This window comes from Macaca mulatta, chromosome 13, assembly GCF_049350105.2.
Source record: "Macaca mulatta isolate MMU2019108-1 chromosome 13, T2T-MMU8v2.0, whole genome shotgun sequence".
NCBI classification, from domain to species: domain Eukaryota; kingdom Metazoa; phylum Chordata; class Mammalia; order Primates; family Cercopithecidae; genus Macaca; species Macaca mulatta.
The window spans coordinates 17,556,332-17,573,447 of NC_133418.1; the positions used below are offsets into that span (position 1 = coordinate 17,556,332).

General features: G+C 45.9%; 1 long non-coding RNA gene across 1 annotated transcript; it reads left to right on the plus strand.

Moving 5' to 3' along the window:
* The first annotated feature begins 486 nt into the window (after window positions 1-486).
* On the plus strand, window positions 487-9,197 carry LOC144333689 (uncharacterized). Its single transcript, XR_013402620.1, has 3 exons — window positions 487-1,096; window positions 5,923-8,352; window positions 8,895-9,197. It is a non-coding gene; the product is annotated as an uncharacterized LOC144333689 (long non-coding RNA).
* The last annotated feature ends 7,919 nt before the right edge of the window (window positions 9,198-17,116 follow it).

Consider the following 17,116-nt stretch of genomic DNA (forward strand, 5'->3'; position numbering starts at 1 on the left):
CACTGACGGACTCAGCACGGGCGCAGGGCCGCCAGAAGCATTGGGCCACGTATTTGCCGCTTACAAAACAACATAAGCACACACCCCCAGGTGTGTACACATGCCCTGTACACGCTAATGTCTGTCTATGCTACCACCAGCACACACCCCCAGGTGTGTACACTTCCTCTGTACACGCTCACGTCTGTCCATACCAACAGCACACACCCCCGAGGTGTGCACACACACTCTGTACACATCTGTCCCTGCCAATGCCAGCACACATCCCCAGGTGTGCACACACGCTCTGTACACACTCACATCCCTCCCTGCCAATATGAGCACACACCCCCAGGGGTGCACACACACTCTGCACATACTCACGGCTGTCCCTGCAGCCTGAGTCAGTCACAGAGAGGCAGAGGAGGAGTAGGAAGGACGTAATGGGCACTGAGATTCTGGGCCGGTTCCCCTCTCTACCTCAGGAGAGACCCCTCATGTGATCCTGCTGTCACTCACCGTTCCGCCTCCATCCTCCATCCTCCCACCGGGATCAGGAGGACGCCCACTGCACAGAGCTGTGATGAGGATGAACAGAAGATTGCAAGAGCTCACGCCAAGGTGCTGAGCACAGGGCCTATGGAGTGCTTCTTTCTGCTGTGGCTGACATCAACAAACAAGAGGCTGACATTCCGCAGAGAATGTCACTCGCTGAGAAACTGAAACGTGTGACCTAGGAGCCTGTGAAGGTCTAAGAACAAACCAACAAACCTGCAGGGGCCTTTGAAAACTGTATGCTGAGAATAGATAGGGCTCAAGGACAGTATCTCCAATTGAACTTTTAATGAACTCCCGTAGGCGCCAAGAAGGCGGGCAGATAAGGAAGAGCATAGAAACAAAGAACTGAGTAGAAGGTTACATCTGGGAAAAGAAAGTTTGTTTTGCATTGCATTCTTTCTGCTGAGGTGGGGTTTATGGAGTATAAATAAAGTGAGGGGGAGGCTCTGAGCGCGGCCGCCATGTTCTCTGTGTGTCTTTGTCTTTTGTGTGTTCTTTCATTCTCCACCACCCCCGGCACGGACCCCAACAAGTGGCGCAGCGAGCAGGGTCAGCACGGGTGAGTAGGGGAGAACAAGAAGGGGAACCCCCTAGGGGCGGGTAAGGCCCAGATATTGTTAAGGGGAACCTTCTTAAGCTTTCATTATGGGGAATTCCATCTCTCTGGCCTCAGAATATTTACGGCTGTTTCAAGGACTATTGCTGTCTATAGGAGTAGAAGTGAAAGAAAAAGACTTTGAAGTGATTGTTTGCCCATGTAGAACAACATTGTTACTGGTTTCAGTATCAGACTAAAGTGCAGCTGAATCGCAGAGAATGGTTACAGGTAGTAAAAACTCTGCTTAGAGCTCTCCAGTTAGGGGATATTATGCCTTTAAAATTGTGGACCTTGTGTGACTCTATCACTCAGACATTAGAGTTACTTGAGACTGATTCAGAGTGTGGTAATGTAGCCACAGGAGGAAAGGTATCTGAGGATTTGGGAAAAATAAAATAAAATAAATCTGAAATGGAGCCCATTTGTGCCAGGATAACAGAGGATGGTGGGGGTAGCAAAAGGGGGAGAAGAGAAAAAGCCAGCTCTTCCTTTTTCTAAGGGAAATTCTGACATGCAGTGTATTATGGAAATGCTTCAACAAATATTACAGATACATTCTTCTAATTCACCTTTGTGAGCTTTCCCTGTTTCTTTTCCTTCTGCCCTGTTAAAAGAGGATTTTCCAGTGCCTCCAACCCCCCGGCTTCCTTATCTTTACCTTTGTTTGGCAAAGTTGAAGCCCTATTCACATCAGACATACTTTAAATTTATACTAAACACCTGTTTAATATGTCAAAACCAGTGTATATGTATATCTTGTTGTTTGTTAAAATATTATGAGTATTTCGATAGTTAATAAATAAGCACATTAATATTAACTATTAATATTAATATAGTATTAATAACCCCAGCTAGGAAATTGTTATGTTATAGGGGTGCATAGGTTCCACCAATTTACACTCCAAACAGAAGTTGAGTATTCGAGCTGCTTAACACATTAACTACCTCTTGATATTTTCTGTGTTTTTAAATTTTAACCATTGTATTGTGTATGTAATGATTCTCAATTTGGTATTAATATACATATTTCCTAGTGAGTAATGATGTTAGACATATAGGTTTATTGTCATTTCCTTGTTCTGCTACTTTTGGTTGGGTTATTTGCCTTTTCTTATTAATATGTTGAGATTCTTTATATTTGGGGATATGAGTATTATTATATATTATATATACTTTTAATTAAAAAAAAAATTTAAGGAGCTGGATCTGTTTCCAATTATTTGTGCTTCTTTTGCTCCTAATGCTCAGTTTTCAAATGGTGGCAATAATGTCCAATTTAATGCCTTACAAATTAAATTTTTAAAAAGAAATGAAAGCTGCCATTTCTAACTATGGACCTCAATCTCCTTTTATCCTTGGTCTTCTTGATATTTTTCATCAGAAAATTTGATAATTCCTATAGACTGGAAGACTTTGGGGAAGGCTTTTCTTGATCGTTCTCAGTGGTTACAATTGCACAGCTGGTAAATGAACAAGGCACATGTACAGGCTAGGAAAAATATTATGTGTGATCCCCCTGGACCCGCTGAGGAACAACTCACAGGCACGGGCCAATATGCTACTCTTAATGCTCAGGCTGGTCTAGATGATGTTGCCCTTACTCAAATCAAGACTTTGTTTTTAAGGGCCTGAAATAAGGTAGAGATAACAGGAAAATGTTCCCTTTCCTCTGTGAAGATTTTACAGGGCACAAATGAACTATATCCAGATTTCGTAGCCCGTCTCCAGGATGCTGTCTTCAAAATTGTGGGTGCTGGCCTTGCTTCAAAAATTTTGTTACAAACATTGTCTTTTAAAAATGCTTATGCTGACTGTTAAAAATTGTTAAAATCGTTAAAGGCCAATGGGGCCAATTTAGATAAATATATTAAAACTTGTGTTAGTGTTGGAGGGGCTATTTATAATGCTCAATTATTTGCTGGAGCTTTGTCTAAAGCCTTAAAAGGAAATAACAAACAAGGTGTTTGCTTTCAGTGTGGTAAACCTAGACATTTCAGAAAAGAATGTCATAAAAATTGAACACTTTTATCCCTCAAGGCAGAAAGCTGCCTTCAGAGGTGTACAAATATTGGGGTAAAGGTCGACATTGGACAAATAAATGTCGTTCCAAAACTGATAAAAGTGGAAATTTACTATCTCCTCTCCTGGGAAACGGGAGCCGGGGCCCACAGGCTTGGGGCCCCAACAATTACAATACAAGTCTACTACAATATTCAGTGAGCAATGGCCTACAACATTAAGGAATAAATTCAAGTCCTCCTTAAGGATCCCACACCTTACCCCAGTTTCTCAGCTTTATGCGGCAACTAAGCAGAGCGCTGCTGCTGACTTAGCTATTACTCAGCCTTATACTTTGTCTCCTAATAGAGGAGTATATAAATTAGCTATTAGAGTGTGTGGCCCTTTGCCAAAAGGACGTGCTATTACTAATAAAATTTTTATTTTGGTACAAGTTTCACAATTTATACGCCTAGAGGCAGGGGAACGTATTCTCAATAGGGAGGGTTTGGTAGCACAGAAAAAACTGTTTTTTGGGAAACTTTAGTTTCTAATCAAAAGCCCTTATGTTCATTGCACATTAATGGGATAGTTTTAAAAGAGTTAATTGATATGGGGGTGAATATGTCTATTATTTGTTTAAATTAGCGGCCTATACAATGGGAAAAAAGACAAATTTCAGTTATACTCACTGGCTTGGGTGCTGCTTCTGTGATTTATCAAGACGTAGAACCTTTAACCTGTGTCGGTCCTAAAGGTCAACAAGGTCAAGTGTTTTTTTTTTATTTTTATATTGTTCCTATCAATATTAATTTTTGGGAACAAGATCTTTCACAACAATTTGCTGCTTTTTTAAACATTCCTCATATTTCCACAGCTGCCAAAAATATGATGTTCAAAATGGGCTACAATCCTTTAAACTCATAGCCACCACTCCTATTTAGGTGAAACAGTGATCATTATTTAAAGAAATACTTAGGACTCTAAAAGAGTAAGTCAAAAAACAAATGGCCGAGAGGAATATACAGCCACGTATTTCTGCATGGAATTCCCGTCTTTGTCTTGTCTTAAAACTATAAATGTTTACATTAAACCTAGGGAAAGTTTACAGCCTGGTCTTCCTAATCCTGCCCTTATCCCACAAAGTTAAAACCAGAGAAAAGCAGCAAGATGCTTTTGTATCATTACAAACTCAGCTTTCTTTCTACTCACTTAATATTGACACAGAAAAAATTTAACTGGATTTTCTTATTCAATATTTAGGTTATACCTTGGGGGCACAAAATATTCGACCCCAAAAAATTCAAATTCGACGTGATCATTTAAAAACATTAAATGATTTTCAAAAGCTTCTAGGAGACATTAATTGGATGCGTCCTGTTTTAGGAATACCAACATATCAGTTATAACATCTTTTTTCTATTCTAGAAGGAGACAGTCACTTGGACAACTCACGCCATTTAACTCCTTTGGCTTTACAGGAACTCCAGCTTGTTAAAGAACAACTTCAAAAGGCCCTTCCTTTTGTTTATTTCATACTTTACCTTCTCCCACAGGAATGATTCATCAAACTAGTCGACCACTAAAATGGATCTTTTTGTCCAATAAAATATCTAAATGCTTGGCTACTTATATCGATCGTTTAGCTGAACTGATCATCAAAGGACGGCATCCCTGTCGACAACTTTGGGGAGGAGATCCTTCCTTAATTATCTCTCAATTCACTCATAGTCAGATCACTTATCTTCTTGCAACTTCTGATTCTTGGCAAGAAGCTTCATCAATCTTGAGTTACAGTTTATCCTTATCCCTCGGTGCAATAGGGAGAATTGTTTGCTATTCTCATGGTCTTACTTGATTTCCCTACTACTGGTTGTAACATTGTTAGTGATTCTCAATACGCCGTTTATGTTACTTCTTATATTTCTCAGGCCACTTTACCTCTTTGTGCTACTTCTTCTCTTCAGAAATTCTTTTCTTTGTTATCCTTTACTTTGAGCCAACGTCGAGCTCCTTTATTCATCACTCATCTTCGTTCTCATTCTCAACTTTCTGGACCATTAGTTCATGGTCATACTCAGATTGATTTGCTTTTAATCGGCCACCTACATGCTGCAGAACAAAAATATACTCTACATCACACTAATAGTTCTGGCCTTCAACGATGGTTTCATTTAACTCATAAACAAGCTCGTTCTCTTATTCGAGCTTGTCCTTCCTGTGCTCCTTTGAGCATTCCATCCTTCCATCCTGGGGTTAATCCACGAGATGTCCCTTCTTTTGGACGATTAAAATGTTCATCATACCATTGATACCTTTTCTCATTTCTGTTATTACTCATCTCTTAGTTTGTTTCGCCATCATGGGCATTCCTCTTATACTTAAAACTGATAATGCCCCTGCTTACGTCTCTCATAAATTACAAGTTTTCTTACAGCAATACAATATTCAACATATCACCGGTATCCCGGGCAACAGTCAAGGTCAAGCCATCATTGAGCGCGCAAATTTAACTTTAAAAACTTAACTATTAAAACTAAACAAAAAGGGGGAAATGAGCCCCCCAGAAACCAGATTTTGAAACCAGATTTTGAAGGTTCTTTTTACCTTAATTTTTTTGAATCAATGGAGACAATTGCAAGATTCCGCTGCCGTAACCCATCTTTCCTCACCTCCCTCGGTGATAGTCCCCGCTGACAGTTTAAAGGTTTGGTATCCTAATGAAGAAGGTAAGTATGTTCAAGGGCAAGTTCTAAAACAGGGACGGGGCTATGCTCTTGTCCTTACAGGGAGCGGACCTGAGTGGTTTCCTACAAGATGATTGAAACCCTGTTGAAAAGAAAACTGGATTCAGCATGCATTTCTTCCTTTGTTGGATGTGCCTCGGCGGGGGACTTATTTCTCTTAGTGAGGCTTTGTATGAATATTGGACTTATATTCCCTTTCCACCCTTGTATCAGGGAGTCGCCTGGGGAGAGGCGGAAATTAAGGTTTTCACCAATGACACTACTTGGATGCCGTCTCCCTATATAGACAAAGACAATATAGAACGGGAAACGGGAATTATAAACAACACATATCAATTTGGAGTGGAAGGAGTTCCAATATGTATGGGAAATAGTTCTCATTGTCTCCGAAGATCGCATGAAGCCTGGGCTGTTGGTTATAATCATAGTCATGTGGCTGCTAATACTGTTATTATTGTAACTAGAAGTTTTTAATATAATCATACCGTATATAGTAATGAAACTATTCCTAGTTCTTTACTTTTTTGTCCTATTCTAGAGGTTTCTCCTAATATTGAGGTGCTTGAGTGACAACAATGTCGGGGAACTAAACCCCGGATTTTATTAGAATACAATGGGATGCAAATAACTGATTGAAGTGTGCACGGTGATTTTCAAACAAAATTTAGTCACATACCTTTGAAATGACACTGGGTAAATAAAAGTATTGCTGCTAACAGTAATGAAACCTTGGTATGGCATGAAGGAGGCCTGAAGTACAGAGTTATTTTTGGAAGTTGTTAGCTGCAGGCGATGCCATTAGCACTTTTGTGGGGAATATGCCCCTTAATCTTTCTAACCCGAATAACTCCTTTCATATTCAGTTATACTGAAATACATCCTGATATATTATTGCTTGTGTCCGTAAGCCCTACCTATTATTAGCAGGGAATTTGACATGGGATAATGATACGGGGATTGTTAATTGTACAGATACGTGTACAATTTTGTCTTGCCTCAATCATTCCTGGTGGCACAACTTCACTGAGGATATTTATACCCTCAGGGATCGTAAGGAAATTTGGCTACCTGTTAACCTTACGTGACCGTGGGGGGCATCACCTCTTGAGACTTATATTTGGACTTCTCTCCAGCGAACCCTCCATGCCCTTGGACTTATAATTGCCTCGGTGATGAGCCTTGTCGCCATTGTCTCCACTGCGGCCATAGCAGGGCTCGCTCTTCGTCAAAGCATACAAAATGCTGAATTTGTGCAGCAATGGCATGAACAATCTCACTGGTTATGGCTTCAACAACGAAACATTGATTCTCAACTTGCTGAAAGATTGGACAACATGGAACAAGCCTTGACATGGCTTGGAGATCAGCTCACTGTCCTCAGTACTTGATAACATTACAATGTGATTGGAACTCCACTCAATTTTGTGTAACACCCGTGCTTTTTAACATCTCTCAAAATTGGACCGTAATCCAAAAATTATTAATAGGCCATAAAAATATTAGTTTGGACATCCAAGAGCTCACTCAGAACATTTCCGAAGCATTTCAACAACAATTACATGTGTTGTCCGGAACTGTAACCCTTCAGGAGCTGGGTCAGTGCCTTGCTGCCTTTAACCCATGGACCCAGAAGAAGACATGGATTTCTACAATCTCTGGAAGTATGTTGCTTTGGGCACTTGGATTGGGTCTACTTCTTTTGGTGATTGATGCTCCCTCCGTCGCCTCCAAAAACAAAAGAAAACACAAGAACAAATATGGGCTACCTTTTTAGGATTGAGGCAAAACAAAAAAAAAGGGGGGAAATGCAGGGGCCTTTGAAAACAGTATGCTGAGAATAGATAGGGCTCAAGGACAGTATCTCCAATTGAACTTTTAATGAACTCCCGTAGGCGCCAAGAAGGCGGGCAGATAAGGAAGAGCATAGAAACACAGAACTGAGTAGAAGGTTACATCTGGGAAAAGAAAGTTTGTTTTGCATTGCATTCTTTCTGCTGAGGTGGGGTTTATGGAGTATAAATAAAGTGAGGCGGAGGCTCTGACCGCGGCCGCCATGTTCTCTGTGTGTCTTTGTCTTTTGTGTGTTCTTTCATTCTCCACCACCCCCCTCACGGACCCCAATAAAACCAAACGGTTTTGTTTGTTTTTCAAACACCATAGCCTGTTTTTTCATTTTTCTCATGCTGTACTTTGAGTATCATTTAGTTTAATTTCAAAGTAAGTCCAATAAATACACAAAATCACAGGACTGAGCATGGAGCATTGTTTCACTTCATGTCCTCCAGCCTTTAGGGCACATTAAGGAAAGACATGATTCCAGGACTCCCATTAGAAAGGCTGCCCTGAGGCAGCTGCTGGGGCAGCCAAATTGCAGCTGTTGATGCTGCCCCCAAGCTGCTCGGATGAAGCACAAGATTCCGGAGGTCTCTTCTCTTCTGCCCTTCACCCAGGAGAGAAGGTGGAGGGAGAATGGTGAGAGAAAACAGGAAGAAGGAGGGGGGAAGGAGGGAGAGAGGAGTGGGGAGAGAGGGAGAGAGGAGGGCGAGGGAGGGAGAGAGGAGGCAGGAGGGAGGGAGAGGAAAGGAGAGAGGGAGAGGAGAGGGGGGAGGGAGGGAGAGGAGAGGGGGGAGGGAGGGAGAGAGGAGGAGGGAGGGAAGGAGAGAGGAGGGTGGAGGGAGGGAGGAGGGGCATGTTCCATCCACCAAGGCAGCTGCACTGCAGAGAGAATGGAGGGTGTGTTGCCTCTCAGGACAGCAAGTTCACGCTGTTTATAATTGTTAGCATAAACAATGACCCGCTGAGGACAGGGCTGCAATTGGAGTTGACAACGTTTTATTTTCATAGTTGATATTGGGGACCTGGACCTAAAGCACCGTGCCTTGCCCTTTCGCCAGAGCGGCCAATGCCTCTCTATACTTGACTCTATTTTAACTAAATACCCGATATTGACTAGGAATTATGACGTGTAGGATACCCCTTACCACAGTAACGTCAACCTCACGTTCTAAACGCAGGCACCAGTGTGAACTCAGACTCCACGGCCAGCATCGTAACTGGAGACCACATGGGCAATGCTGTGAACTCAGACCCCACAGCCCACACCATAACTGGAGACCACACAGGCACCAGTGTGAACTCAGACCCAACAGCACCTGCCTGGGCTGCTCCAGCCACCAGCAGAACCTGTTGTGCAGCTGAACTGGAAGCTGATTCTGGAAAGAACTGAGAAGCATGAGGACGAGATCCTTCTACCTCAACAGGGATCAATTTTTTAACGATTTCTTTCTGTCAGAAAACTGTTAATAAAATACTTTGCTCTAAAATGACCAGGATTTCAGCAGCCTCTACATTCCTTCATGTCAATCAAAGCTTAGGCACGTGGCTTACTTCACTGTTCATGACACCTGAAACTAGGCCTCATAAAATTTAGAAAATAGGCCTCATATAGAAAAAATTAACACCAGGTGGCTCTGGATAGGGTCCCACCCTGCCTCAATAAGGTCCCACCCTGATAGGGTCCCACCCTGCCAATTCCGGGAAACAACCTCATGGGGTCCCACCCTGCCAATTCCGGGGGTCCCACCCTGCCTCGAAGTTCCCGGAATCAGCAACTCCAAGAAAAAACCTCATAAGGTCCTGCTCTAACCAATTAGCATAAGACAACTTGCTCAGGCCATAGACAGACCCAATTACCACGCGCCTAAAGCTTTGTTTGAATTTCGCGCCCTAAGCTGTGTTTGAACTTGTATTTGCCTATATAAACAGCCTGTAACAAGCAGTCGGGGTCCCAGGGCCAACTTGGAACTTGGGACCCTAGCGCGCTAGTAATAAATAACTCTCTGCTGTGAATCTCGTGTCGGTGATCCTTCGCGGCGACCCCTGCCCAGGAAGGAATCGACAGTTCGGTTCCAACATTCTTTCTGTCAGAAAACTGTTAATAAAATACTTTGCTCTAAAATGACCAGGATTTCAGCAGCCTCTACATTCCTTCATGTCAATCAAAGCTTAGGCACGTGGCTTACTTCACTGTTCATGACACCTTTTTCAAATAAACCCCGGGGCCGCCTGTGTACCCAAGAGCCTGGGCACTGAGCATTCAGAGAAAACGTCCAGGGTGAGAGTGTTCACGTCCCAGCGGTGCAGTAGAGCGCAAGGGGGGAGTTTAAGCCACAAGTGGCCACACCTCCCCTGCCTCTGGCCAGTGCCCACAGCTCACACACACACTCCTTCCTCAGCCCATCCTGAGCCACGGGGCCCTCGCGTAACCAAAGTCACTGCAGCACCTCCAGGAACAAACTGGTTACAGGTGGACTGCTCTCTACGCAAGGTACGCTAGATTAAGAAAACTGACTAAAAACAGTAGGAAGAAAAACTCACTCCACCCATTGAGGCAAGAGAAATGCACACAGCCTCTGAAATCACTGCAGAGGAGTTTTCCTGGGTTAGGTACGCGGTGGGGTGACGCTACCCCAGAGCGGGGCAATAGCACATGGTGGGAACCAAGGAACATCTCCGAATAAATGTAGGAAAATGCACTCAACTCCCAAACAGAGAGAGAAACTGCTTTTTTCCTTAAAAGCTTCTGTCTTTTATTCTCAGAAAGACTCTCTTTGGTGTCTTGACTGCTGACAGGACAAGCCTGTCATCCCCAGAAAGCCGCCCTGGACAGTCTCCAGATCCTACAGCCCTCAGGTCCACCTTGCCTACTGATGATCCCACATTACAAAACCTAATCATCAGAAAAAGCTTCCCAGTCCGCAGCTCACAAGTGACATTTTATTCAGGGAAATGCTAATATAAACCTGGGGCTCTGCGTAAACGCTGTCCCCTAGGTACTGAGGCTCCACACAGATGGCACACAGGGAGACAGGCCTCACCCCTTCCTGGCGCCCCATGTCTCTCCTCACATTTTATTAGCTGAGTTTTGTGGCGGTTTGTTACTTTTAACCTGCCTGTCCAAGACAGCTGCACTAAACTACTTGTCCAGTGCAGATCCACTCATAATGACCATCAGCTCAGAGTTGGAAGTAGCACTGGAGAACTAGGTGGTTTCAGGGCACTATGCTTCCCTGCCCTCTTTTCCAGGGGTGCCAAGTAAGTTTCTGCCGTGGCTGATGATGTCAATACTACACTAACATTAGTTCAACGGCAGGCCACCAATTAATACTTAATGAACAATCTCCTTAAAAGCGAAACCCCATCTCTACCAAAAACACAAAAAAGTAGCTGGGCATAGTGGTGAGCGCCTATAATCTCAGCTACTGGGGGACTGAGGCAGGAGAATTGTTTGAACCCAGGAGATAGAGATTGCAGTGAGCTGAGATTGCACCATTGCACTCCAGCCTGGGCAACAAGAGTGAGACTCCATCAAAAAAAAAAAAGAAAGAAAAGAAAGAAGGAAAGAAAGAAAGAAAGAAAGAAAGAAAGAAAGAAAGAAAGAAAGAAAGAAAGAAAGAAAGAAAGAGAAAGAAAGGAAGGAAGGAAGGAAGGAAGGAAGGAAGGAAGGAAGGAAGGAAGGAAGGAAGGAAGGGAGAAGAGAAGAGAAAAGAAAAAAAGAAAAGAAAGAAAAAAAGAAAAGAAAGAAAGAAAGAAAGAAAGAAAGAAAGAAAGAAAGAAAGAAAGAAAGAAAGAAAGAAAGGATTCTCACGACACTGTCAACATCTTCAGTTCTTCCCGAAGGTAGCATAAAATTGTCACACACAACGTAAACTCAATCAGATCAACGTTCTTTCCTCACCGATCCATACCTAAATCCTTATTTCAAACTGGCCCCAGTTTTTCAGAATTTGAGAAGACTGAGAGGAATAACCACGAACAAGCAAGGTTTACGCAGACGTCAGTCTTCCCAACTCTCGCTCAGGATCTCACCCCAAACTCCTCCTGTGGAATCAGCCTGGATAACAGTCCCTGGTGGCCTCACGAGAACAGAGGCTCCCACGAACCCACGACAGACCCCACCATTCAGCCCCAGGAAGAGGAGGGAGGCGGACGGTCACGAAAGCCGGAAAAGCAGGGAACTGCGACTTGTCTGACTTAATGTAGGCGATTGGGCTAAAAAACAAGGCACATCCACCAGTCAATGGGGTGAGCTCCCAGCTGTCTGTGCAGAGGCTGTAGATATGAAGGAACTCACTTCCCTGCACACTGAAGTCCATCAACGTCTCCACATCGACCGCACCTGGGCTCTGCTCACCCCTCACAGACTAGGATGAGAGTGGCCGCATCTGGATAGAAGGTCAAGGACGGATGGACAGACATCCTGGACAGACACAGTACAGAGACCAGGGGCTGGGCAGGGGGAAGGGGCACAGCCTTGGGGCCAGCAGGGGCGAGGCCAGGAAGCCTCGGTGAAGGCCTGCATCTCCTCATCCAACAGAAGCAGGAGCGGCCACGCAGTGTGGGCTGCAGCTGTCGTGAAGTGGCCAGTGGGACATAGCAGGAGGCCGTGCCCAGCCTTACCCCCAGCCCAGGAGGAGGGGCCCAGCTGCGGGCACTGCCCCGGGAGCCGGCATCCTGAGCCCCCAGAGAAGGCGGGAAATTGCCCCTGGGCACTGGGCGCTCAGGCTGGAGGTGGTGAGACCTCGAGGCCCTGCAGTCGGGGAGGCGAGGGCAGAGGTGGCCAGACTGCAGCTCAGTGAAGGGCTTTGTCAGGAAAGGCCCCCAGAGGCTGCCTCACCAGCCCGGGGGGAGGTTACTTCCAGCCCAGAGGCTCAACAGGGCCCTTGGTGGTGACGCTTAACCTTGTCCTCTGACAGAGGACCATCGAGACAGAGTCACTCAAACCTCTGCCAAGCTCTGCACCCTAATGAAGCTGTTACCACAGACGCCGAGGCAGGCAGTGCTCATCTCAACTCTGTACAAGTGGTTTCTTTAGCCAGTTCTCCAAATTCTTAATGACAAACCACACTAAACGTGTGTTTTCAGCATCACCTATGTTCATAGCTATGTATAAAATAACGATCACCAGGAAAACTAGGTGGTGAACCCAGGAGGAGGAAATCCCCACGACGAGTCAAGAGAACACCAGCGGACCATTGGCTCTTCACGGCTGAACCCAAGAGCACTTGGCTGGGCTCACTTCCGTTCTAATTTCCAGATTTATTTTTACTTCCCCACATTTTCATTATGAAAATGTTCTAACATATTTAAAAAGTGGAAGAACAGTACAATGAGTGGTCAAGTTTTCTCCACGTGGAGCTCCAACAACTGCTAATGTGTCGCTAGATTTGCTTTCTCACTCTCTCTGTAGATCAGACAGAGAGACAGATTTGTTTCTCCTCTGGAGCCACTTGAAGGTGAGAGGCTCCTGCTGCCTCACCGAGTCCTCAGGCACACATTCCCTAGGAATAAGGGCCCCTCTGCAGCCGCACTACCATCATCAGCAGACAAGAACGATTTCAGAGCATCGCTGTCCAGGTTATGTTCAGGTAGCACAATCGTACCGAAAACATCTTTTCTATCCGGGCCACACACTGCACCGAGTGACTCTCCTTCCCCGTCTTCGTCAGGGACAGCCTCGAACCCCTTTTATCTGTGATCTTCACTTTTCGAGAGTCCGGGGCCATTGTCCTGCAGAATATCCCCTACCCCAGAGGCATCTGTTTCTAGGGCCATCATTAAATTCCCTACTATACACCTCCATTTCCTGTAAACAGGAAGTTTCAGTCTTGAGGCGCGATCACCTTCTGTCAAACGCTTCTTCTCGGCAGCTTCCGGGTGAGGCTGCTGGTTCACGAGGGGCGGGAGCTCCTACTCCTGGTCACTGACGGCGCGGCCGCGACCAGCACCACACCCCGAATCAGAAACATCTGGAGGGTCCGTGGGCAGCCGAGACACCTGGAGGGGTGAACGGCACAGGCGTGGGGCAAGAACAAGGTCAAATCATAACGGAACGTCTGATTCCAGACAGTCCCACCTGGGTAAGATGGTGACATCTCCCTAGCAAGTATTTGAAGCCAGAAAGTACGACAGAAAACTCACGACCTGCCTTCGTTCACCCAGGCTGCTCTAACAACACACAGTACATCAGATCAACGTTCTTTCCTCACCGATCCATACCTAAATCCTTATTTCAAACTGGCCCCAGTTTTTCAGAATTTGAGAAGACTGAGAGGAATAACCACGAACAAGCAAGGTTTACGCAGACGTCAGTCTTCCCAACTCTCGCTCAGGATCTCACCCCAAACTCCTCCTGTGGAATCAGCCTGGATAACAGTCCAGGCTGGGAGGGGGCTGGTGAACGACACAAGTTCATTTCTAACAGCTCTCAGTCTCAGTCTCAGGCTGGGAAGTCCAGAGCCAAGGCCTGACAGGTTTGCCTGGTGAGGGCTTCCTGGTTCATAGACGGCGCCTTCTCACTGGGTCCGCACACCGTGGAAGGAGCGAGGGAGCTCTCTGTAGTCCCTTTTTGAGGGCACAAATCCCTTTTATGAGACCCTCACGACCTCCTCACCGCCCAAAGCTCCCCCTCCTAGCACTATCTCCTCGCGGGTGAGGATTCCAACTTGTGAATCTTGGAGAGATACAAACATTACAAAAGCCCATCATTTAATTTTTTTAAAGGCATTTTTGCTTCTACAAAGTCTCAAGATAAAATCAAAAGAAAGAGGTCTGAGTCAATCCACACAGTTCTCCCAAAAAGGGAAGTGATCAATTGCCACCACTTTTTATCGGAGACCCGCTGGGTGCCCTGGTCTGCATGACTGATTCTAAATCGCCATCCTCTCCTCTGCCACTCAGAGGTCAGTGTCAGTCCAGAGCTTAACACCAAGGCAGAGCTGACTGAAAGACACCAGCTAATCCAGTAAGACAAGCCAAGACTCCTGCCCAAGGCCTAATCCTTTCCCCAGGGAAACATGGAAGGGCCAGACACCTGGCAGCCCTTCCTTCCTGCTCTAAAGCCCCAGAGACACAGCCCCGCCAGGTGTGTGCCTTGGGCAATGCACGGTAATGTCAGCTGGGCACCGAGTCTGAGAACATGTTCTCAAGTAAAAATGAAAACAAGACTGCTGAGAAAAGTTCATGCTTAATCACCTCTGTGCTAAATTCTAAATGCAATGTTATTTCAGAGCTAGGTGGAAGTAATTCCTTAAAAATATATATGAACAGTGACTAGCAACCAGGTTGATAAGTACTCAATATGTGTTTGATGAATAAATGAATTTTTAAAATTTATGAAAAGAACACGCTCTATTTAGGAGAATTCTATTTAATTGGGCATCCTAACTATACAGTGGCTCCTTCGTGTTGACAGCAGAGTTTGCTTCAGTTAACTCAAAAAATGGTAAGTCACTCTAACAGGAAACCAAAAGGCTTTACAGAGAGTCAAATTATGGTGCCAATTCAACTGTGCATGGCAATTTCACCTTAATATTTAAATTCTCGAAGCACCATACTCAGAAAACAAGACATACCATATCTAAATGCATCGCCTGAAGCACCATCATCTAGAATTTGACAAAGTTTGACTGTGAGTTTCAAGAAAAGGGCTGACGAGGCCAAGAAGTTCCTTCCCCTCTCCCCTTACCTCCCATTTTGGTGACCAACTTCATGCAGAGAAATTCCTGTTTCAGGTTTGCAGACATTGGAACAATCCTGGTATCTATTCCCCCAAGACACCAACAGGCTGAAGTCTGCAGGGTGCACATATTGAAAATCACAGGAGCACTGGAGTGGCGGAAAGAGGTGCCCGTGAAGACGTCATCCTTTCCAAGACAGGCTCTGATTCCGCCTCCAGGCCCTTTTGCAAAAAGCCATTGCTACAAATTCACAGCCACCAGGAGGAAACACACAAAAGACCCCACTGCCCTTCTGGCTTCCCAGAAGGCCTCAGAAGGACGAGACACGGAGCCTGTGTGCAATCCTGGACCCTCCTCCCTGCATTCAGTTTGACTCGTGTCACTTGTTTGACTGACGGAGGTCCCACAATGGGCACAAGGAGACCCATCAGGTCAAGAGGGTGCTGCCCGGCTCATGGTCCACACATGGGGATCTGTCAGGTCAGGATGCGCGGCTCATGGTCGACACATGGGGATGCGTCAGGTCGGGAGGGTGCTGCCCGGCTCACGGTCCACACACGGGCACCTGTCATGTCAGGAGGGTGCTGAGCAGCTCTCAGTATCAGCCGCATATGCACATTCTTCACTGAAGCCACTGCATGAAACCACTGCATGAAGCCACGCTGGAAGCACTTCCTGGCAGGTTTAGGAGGCTCGTGTCCAAGGTCATTAAACACATGGCAAGCTCGCCTTGGAGGCATTTTACTTTGCTTATGACAATGAAGCATTCTCATTGCACTGAATAGAGCACGCTTTCTTGTTCAGTGCCTCTTTGAGATAGGCATTTTGTGCCTGTCTTACAGATTACATCAAGGCCCTAATACATTTAGACCCTTGTCTCAGGTACACACAAAGCAGCGGCCTCTCTAGAATGTGTTTTGGACCACGGGAGGAAACCAAATTGCAGCATTATCCATTGACGTTGCTTGAAGTGTATTTCCAAATGTATCTCCCGACCCTGGCCTGTGTTCACGGCTTCCGCTGACCACACGGCATCTGCTGGGCACTCTGTGCACTTTCTCCCACACTCGCCACGCCTGTGGTCCTGTGCCTGTCCTTCCACACATCCCCAGGCGGCTAAATCTCCCACACTCACCACGCCTGTGAGCCTGTGCCTGTCCCTCCAGGGGTCCGCACCTACCACGCGGCTAACGCACACCTCCCACTGGCGGCAAGTGCCTGAACATCCCCATGGCTGGAGGGGCTCCGGGTAGGTTCTACAGAACCCACAGACAGGCATGGCCACCCCGCCCACGGCCACCAGAGGCTTTGCTTTGTCTCTAGAGGTGCCTTCGATGAGGCGACATTGCAGATGACCCAGTGTTAGGTAATTAAGACTCAGGAAATCACGGCGGTCCTACCTTTAGAACTCACCTCTCTGCCCAGCACTACATCGCAAAGGGTGGGTCGCCAGAGCTGCGGAAGAGATGCCCAAGGCTCCCTCTTGCCCTGACAGGCTGGGACACTGCTCCCCTCTGTTGGTTTCTCACCGCACCTCAATAAACTGAGCTCACAGCAAGAGGCGGGCATGAGCTGAGTAGAAACACACAGCAGACCCCGGGTGGGCAGGACGGAAGACGAGGGTGCTCGCGGAGACGAGGGTGTGCCCCAAGAAGAAGGTGCACGCGGGGTAGAGGGTGCACAGGCTCTGAGAACCTGGTGGCAGCAAGGCCGGTCAA